Source organism: Agelaius tricolor, unplaced genomic scaffold, assembly GCF_023055355.1.
Source record: "Agelaius tricolor isolate 1412-34295 unplaced genomic scaffold, bAgeTri1.0.p SCAF_23, whole genome shotgun sequence".
NCBI lineage: Eukaryota > Metazoa > Chordata > Aves > Passeriformes > Icteridae > Agelaius > Agelaius tricolor.
In genome coordinates, this window is record NW_027269283.1 from 8300791 (window position 1) to 8308266 (window position 7476).

Below are 7476 nucleotides of genomic sequence, written 5' to 3' on the forward strand. Positions count from 1 at the left end.
CAAACAGGAGCTGTGATCTGAAAACAGGAAAATGAAGCAAGAAACAAGTAAAGACAAGGCCAGTCTGGAAGGAAGGATGTGAAACAGCAAGAGAGGATAAGGGTTTACATTTTTGAGCTTAGCTCTCTTCTATAAAATATTTTCCTGCTCAAAAAGGGGAAAGGTAGTAGGTGAAAGAGATATCAGATGAAACATACAGACAAGACCAGACACATCTGTCTAATAATTACAAATTACACCAATTCATTTTTTCAGAATAATTTCTGTCTGAAAAGAAGCACTCTGTGTTCCCCTTTCTCTCTCAGCAAGCACAGGGGTCTGCTTGCCTTTCTTGTGAGACAAGTCATCTTCTCCAGCATCTCAGAAATCCGTGCCCACAGCAGAAATCCTCCCTGCACCCATCCAGGTTCCAGACCCACACCTCTCCACATGCACTTTGCTCCCCAGCCACCCTTAGCACAGATAAATAAGTGTTTTTCTGTGGTGGAGCTGTTTCTTTTCCCAGCTGAAAATGCCATTATCCTATAGCTTTATCTAAAACCTATAGAATTGTGTTTATATTCACATCACAGCCAGGTTTGAACTTCCCAGTCTGCTGCTTCTTAGGGACAAGGTGTGTTGCTGAATGAAGTTTGCAGGTTTTCACAACAGGAAGGGGAAGGTGCACGTGGGCAGCAGAAGGGCACCTCAGGCTGATACAAACTGCTAAATCCCAGACTGCCCCAGCTGCCTGTGACTTCTCATCCACACATAAATGAGGCATTGTTGCAAGACGAGCACAAACTGTATTTTTCAAATTAAAAGAAATAATTTACTTAGGGGTTTTTTTTTTCCTCCCCAAATAACAGAATTCGAATATATTATTTGAAAAATTACATTTTCTTTTTCCACCTCACTGCGTCCAATGATTGTGGTGTGATTATTAAACACTTCATAAATAATAATGTGACATTTTTAGATTGTGTGTCTGATTAAGCAGCCATTCTTCTCTCCCTGACTGCAGCCCTGGACAGATGAGATTGCTGCAGACGCCGCAATCTTCATGGCTCCTTCCCTGGGGATCAGGGATCAGAAGTCACCCCATAACCCAATTAAATCCAAGAGGATATGAGCTGATCACTTCAGGCCAGCTCCAAAACTCACAGCTATCCATGGGGCATCTTGGCACAATGAGCAGCAGCTCTGACCCATGAACACAGCTCCATGCATTTTCCAGGGGGGATATTTTACATAGTGAAATATCTTTCTTTCTCTGCAGTGGGCAATAATTTTACTCAATTAGGGTTTGGTACTAAGAAGCCTGCTTTAAGAGCAGGCAGTTCCAGATGAAGACAGAACTAAATCCAGGGAACTGAGATATAAGAGAAGACAGGTGTTATCTACAAGCAAATAAGTGAACTTGAGAGATAAATACTCTCTCAATGAGGGAACAGTCTTTTGAGGATCAATGCCTTTTCTCTTCAAAAAGTTTACTGCCCCTTTTAAACAGTAAAAAAAAAAGGAAATAGTAAGATTATTTATTCAATAAAAAGCCAGAATCCAGTGGCATTTGTCCCCTGGTTATTGCAGTGCCTAGGAGGCAGCTGTGGCTCTCAGAGGTGCCACTCAGAGCAGCACAGAGTGAAAGGAGCCATCTCCTCACCCACATTCTCCCTAGCCCAGTATGGCATTTGGGTGAGTTAATCCCAGTCAGAAAACCCAAATGCTTTCTCTTTTTTCCTGAACACAATCACCATATCAGAAAAATGACCAAAGAAAGCATCCCCTCTCCATAAACCCTCCCAACCATCTGTCTGGATATTACTGACCTTTCATATTATGCAGGCGGGAGGTGGAAAAGGATGGGATAAGGAGTGTGGTGGTGGGGGGGGAGGTGTGGAAAAATGTCTTTGCTGTAACAATGACTTATTGCATTTGGATAATCTCTCTTCTTGTCCCACTGCTAACATGGTAATCTCTCTCCACCTCCTGCATGTCAATAATGCAATAACCTGCTCCCCGCCTGCATCAATAACACAACAGCCGCTCTCCGCTTTCGGCAGCACTGATGAATTCTAGAATTGCAACAGCTCAGATGGTCCATGCGAGCTCGTCCCTGCCTCCCACCCTCATTACATTTTAATTTCACTTTAAAGACGGTTGCTATCAGCATTGTTTGGCTACAGCTTCTGTAAAATAAGCTCAGGCTGTGTGTGAACTCGGGAGGCTCCTTGGCTCAGCACAGGTGTCGGGATATTTTCTATCAGAGTGGGTTTCTTTGTATATTCTCCATTGAAAAATTAAGGCAAGATTTGCCAAAGACTTAACTGGCCAACAGCTCAATGTATTCTCTGAAGAAGCTGCCCTAAGCTCAGCACTTCTGAAAATCTGTTACTTGTGCTCAGTGTGGCAGGTCGGATGCTCAGCTCACTGTCCCCATTGCAACCTTCAAATCTGTGCCAGTTACACTGACACCAGTCCACCAGTTATTGATTAAGCAGTGTTGGTTTAAAGCATAAACACACACAAGTGCTCTCCCCAGACATGTTAAGTAAATTATGGTTTAAAAAAAAATGATCTGATAACAACAGCTAAAAAATAGTTAAAGTCAATGTGACAGGATGGAAAAACTATCTGAAAGCATAATCAAGTATGCTTAATATCACAGAGCATATGGCAAAAAGATCTCTTAAGAGAATCCTTAATACTACAGTGGCCCTCACACACTGATTAATATCATCTCCTCTGTACAGTCTAGCATGGATAGATTCAAGCAGAAGCTGATAATTTTCAGAAATGCCGCTCCTCATAATGATAGAAGATGAGATTTTGTGAGTTATGTTGAGAATTATTGGCAAAGGTTAGGTGATTTCCCAGTGGTGCTAGAGGGAAAACATTGCTTGCAAATTACCAGCATTTGTCAGTACTAATATCACATCCCCCAGCCACCTCAACTGTCAACATTAATAGGTGTCTTTACAGCAAAAAGGGGTGACAATAGTCAGGCTTGATCAGACCTTGAAATGAGAAGAGGAGCATGATATGGAGGATAAAGACATGGAAATGTGCTTGCAGTGGCTCCTGCCTCGGCTCCCAGCATCCCACCTGTCGCTGTGTGGGTGGCACTGCTCACCACGCTCTGCCAATTATCACATTTGCGTCCCTGCTCGCTCCCTTCCCATCTCTCCCTCATTTGCTGGGCAGATTTCACTGCCTCTTCCATCCTCTCTCTTTCCAGTCACTGCTCTGCTTTCACCTAGCTGTCATTAGTCCAGTGTTTTTGTTTCCAAGAAGTAAATGCAGGATGCTTTTCCAAGGAAAAGAATGCAAGGTGCGAGGCTTTCTGAAGGTTTCCTGGTGCCTGGGTAATGGCAGGCTTTGATTATTCTCCTGCAGAGCCCTTGGGCACAGAGCACCCTGGATCCCAGGCGAGGAGCCCACAGCTCCCCAGGAGGGAGATGAGAGGCAGGGGTCCTTATCAGGCTTCTGTTTCCTGCCCTTCCTCCCACCTGGGCACAGCAGCAGCTCTGCCTATCCCTTGCATCTTAGCCCTTATTATCTTACCCCCATTTAGTATCTTACCCCTATTTAAACCTTGAGAGCTTCCAAGATTTCTGGGCTGGGAAGGTTTGGGTGAGTGGGGAAGATCCTGACCCATGGCTGGATTTACCTGGTCTGTGAGTGCAGAGCTCCTCAGATAAAACCAATACAGGCAAAGGTCTACACTCCTGGCAGGCACTAATCATCACTGGTGCTCAGCAATTAATTAGTGTTGTGCTGAAGAGTTGCTAAGGTATTTTCCCTCCCCGTTTTCCCTCTGTACATGTCATGGGAAAGGACTTGACAGCACTTGGAATTCAGCTCTGGTGACCTGTCTTTGTTTCAAGCAGGCAAAATAAACTGTGACTTCACTCCCCACATCTTCATCTTCCACAATGCTCAGCCCATGCAGCTGGGGACAGGGACCAGCTTTGTCCCTAAATTAACACACAGGCTGATGTGCAGTTTGGTGCCCCAACCAAGGAGACCACATAAAACACAGACATCTGCTCTGCTGAGCCTTTCAGCACCAGAGGTAGCATTAATTTAGCTCAGCCACAACCAGAGATAAAAATCATTTCCATTCGACTCCTCCTTCTGTCAAAGTGAATAAAATACAGTTCACTTGCTCACCCCTCCTGGCCCCAAGGTGATTAGCATTAGCAAACCCAATCAGCCCGTGGCCACAGCACCACTCTGCATTAATGCAGAGCTGGGGGAGGGCCTTGGTGCTATCAGCACAGCAAGAGAGCCTCACCTTTTAATGTGGTCATTCCTCACATGGCTGCCAGTGATAAAAGAAGCTGTCAAAACAGACAGCCCAGTCCAGGCAGAGATGGGGGGAATTCTGGTGGCTTTTCAGGGAAAGAGAAAGGAAAGCACTCAGTAAACACTGCACAGATCCTCAGGAGTTACCAATAATGGAGTAACAAGGTGCTTCTTGTCATATAGAATCATAGAATTATAGGAAAGGAATCTTAAAGATCATCTTGTTCCAACCCCTGCCATGAGCAGGGACACCTTCCCCTGTCCCAGGCTGCTCCAAGTCCTGTCCAACCTGGCCTTGGACACTTCCACAACTTCTCTGCACAACCTGTTCAGCCTCTGCTCAGACAACCCTGAATGCTGGTGCAAAAGCTGATTCTTCCAAAATCCTGCATCTGAAGGGCTAAACCACCATCAACAACAAAACAGCTGCCATCTGAGGAAGGTTTGGTTCATGGATTGTGAAAACCCCAGATGTCACCCCTGAGCAGTGAAAATATAAAAAGTGTCAGGTTTAATGCTAAATATCTCATTGTAACCCTGCCTGTGACCCCTTGGTTCTGCAGCACACACCAGCACACATCCAGATAATCTAAGAATTAATGGTAGAGTCTTTTACAGCCTCATTCACCCTCTATAAAATGGGTGAGGAGACACAAGGTTGGTTGCCCTTGGGACTGGACTGTGTCCCTGCAGCAGTTTGGTCTGAAAAACTGCACACAGAATCTCAACCCACATTTAGAAGACTTTTTTCCCCTAAAACTACTTTCTATGATCCAAAGAGTTGTTGTTTTAAGGCAGTTGAATTCATTATTCTTCTCAGATAACATTAAATGCTCAAATGTATTTTTTTTTCCATTTCTTTCCCTACACTTTCCTCTTTGGCAAATAAGACTCTCAAGTCCCTTCTGATCACTAATAACATGGGCTTTCATACCCTCCCGGAACAAGTGAAATTTCTTTGACGTCTTAACTTTGCACAAATAGATTTTAATGAGGGGAATATCACCTTGCCTTGAGCTAACTCTCTTCCTTTGCTCTTCCAAGGCTTTTGTAGTCATTTCCTCACAACTTAGAGAACATTAAAGTCCAGCACAGTGTTTGAACACTGCGTACCATTTCCCCAGAACTTTGTTTATTCGCTTCAGACTGTCGCAGGAGGGACACACTTCCAGAGATGTGATGTAAACCAGGCAGAGGAAGAACATTTTCTGCAAGCCCCCATTGTCCTGACATGGTCTCTCGTGTCATCCTGGGGAGTTGCAAGCAAAGCCACTTCCCATTGGGTGACACCCAGGGTGATGCTGAGGATATAAATAAGGCTCTGATGTCATGGTGCCCAAAAGGGCTGAGAAGCCAGACAATTCCCATGCTGTCATTTCCAGAAAGGTTCCCAGCCCAGAGAGACACCAGGGGATGGACTTTTCTCAGAACAGTTTGTCCTCTGGGGATGGAGCAAAGTGTCCCTGTGAAATGTGGCACAGCACTGAGATCCTGGGCAGACGCTCACTGATCCCATCAGTGGGATTCAGCTGTCCCCCTGCAAACTCTTCCCTTTGCTGATAATTTTCTGTAATTAAGCCATATGTAAGATTCTTTCACTCTGTCAGAAGCAGGGACCTTCTGCTGCCCATATGCCAGGAAGATAAATGAAGGGCAAAGCTCCCGTAAAGAAGGCAAAGTTTTTGCTTCTTGATTAAAGAACAGTAAAGACCCTTCTACAAACATTTCTGCTGCTGCCCAGGTGTTTTGATAAACAAGCAAGGTCCACACTGAGACACAAGGGGTCCCCAAGAACAGGCAATAAATAGCTGGTGACCACAGGCTCTGTGTTTCCAGCTGCCCTACAGATGTAGGAATGGATTTTTACCAGCATCAGGCCCTACCCCTTGCACAGGCCACTGCTGCCAGGGCTGGCTCTGACCCCAGATTTGCCCCTTTGAGTAAGGGCAGAGCAGCTGAGGGAGGCTGGAAGCAGCCACAGCCTTCTCAGCGGTGCCCACTGGGAGGACAAGAGGCAGTGGGCACAAAAAGTGTAGGAAATTCTGTTTAAATGTATGAGAAAGCATTTTCCTGTGAGAGTGAAGAACAGGAATCAGTTGCTCAGAGGGGTTGCAGAGGTTCAAAATGGGTTTGGACATGGTCCTGAAGGAGGGCCTGGACCAGACAATTCCAGAGACCTCTGGCACCTCAAACATTCTGTGAATCTGCTACAGAGGAAGGAGCCTGAATTTTGAGCTCTTCGAGCTGTCAAAACTGAAATTATTCCAATTTCTTAAAATACCAGAGAAAGGGGAGTTTTCATCTTATAGACAATTTATTTCTGCAGATTTGCCAGACAGAAGAATATCTGCTGTTGTTTATCTCGCTGCACTTCAACAAGTGCAACAACAAAATTCTAAATAAGATCAAACCTTTCATGGAATCTACAGTAAATTGTTAGCTGATGTGGATTTTTAAAATTGTAAATATATAAATAAGAGCAAGAATCTAGAGTTTAGTGCAATAGAAACAGAAAGCTGATTCAGCAGAACAAGGCATAGTCATAAAAGATTTATTACGCTTTATCAGCAATATCCACAGTCTTTCTGTGATTAGAGTTGCATTGTGTGTAATTATCTTATAGAAATTCTGCTCTTTGATGTGCTTTATCCACCATGCTGAAATACACTTCAATTCTAGTGGGTTTTCATGGTTGACTGGAATTTACATTAATTCCTTTGGGTCTGCAGGGCCAGCCTGGTCTGTCACTAGCAAACTCTTCATAAATATTCATATTTTTATATCTATATATACGTGTGTGTGTATACATACATATATACATATCTATTAGGTGTAATTTTGTAAAGTGACATCCCTCAAAACTCTGTTTCCCAAAAAAATACTGGAAAACAAAGAGTCCTGCTTTCCCAGGAGTGATCCTTGATTAGTATTTCATAGTCCAGCCTTCCCTCCCTTTTACCATGAATTAGAGAGTGATTGAAATGTTTACAGCAATTTGCAAGCAGAGGTTGCACTCTGCTTTTAATTTAAAATGTCCAAGTAAATTGAGGAAATAATTTCATCTCAGTTCATTAAGCTTGATTTTTCTCAATCAGAAAAATGTCCTTTTTTTTTATTTTGCTTTTTAAAGTTCCCTGATTTCTTCCTTACCCCCTATGCCCATCAATGGCTGCTATCAGCCAGGAAAAC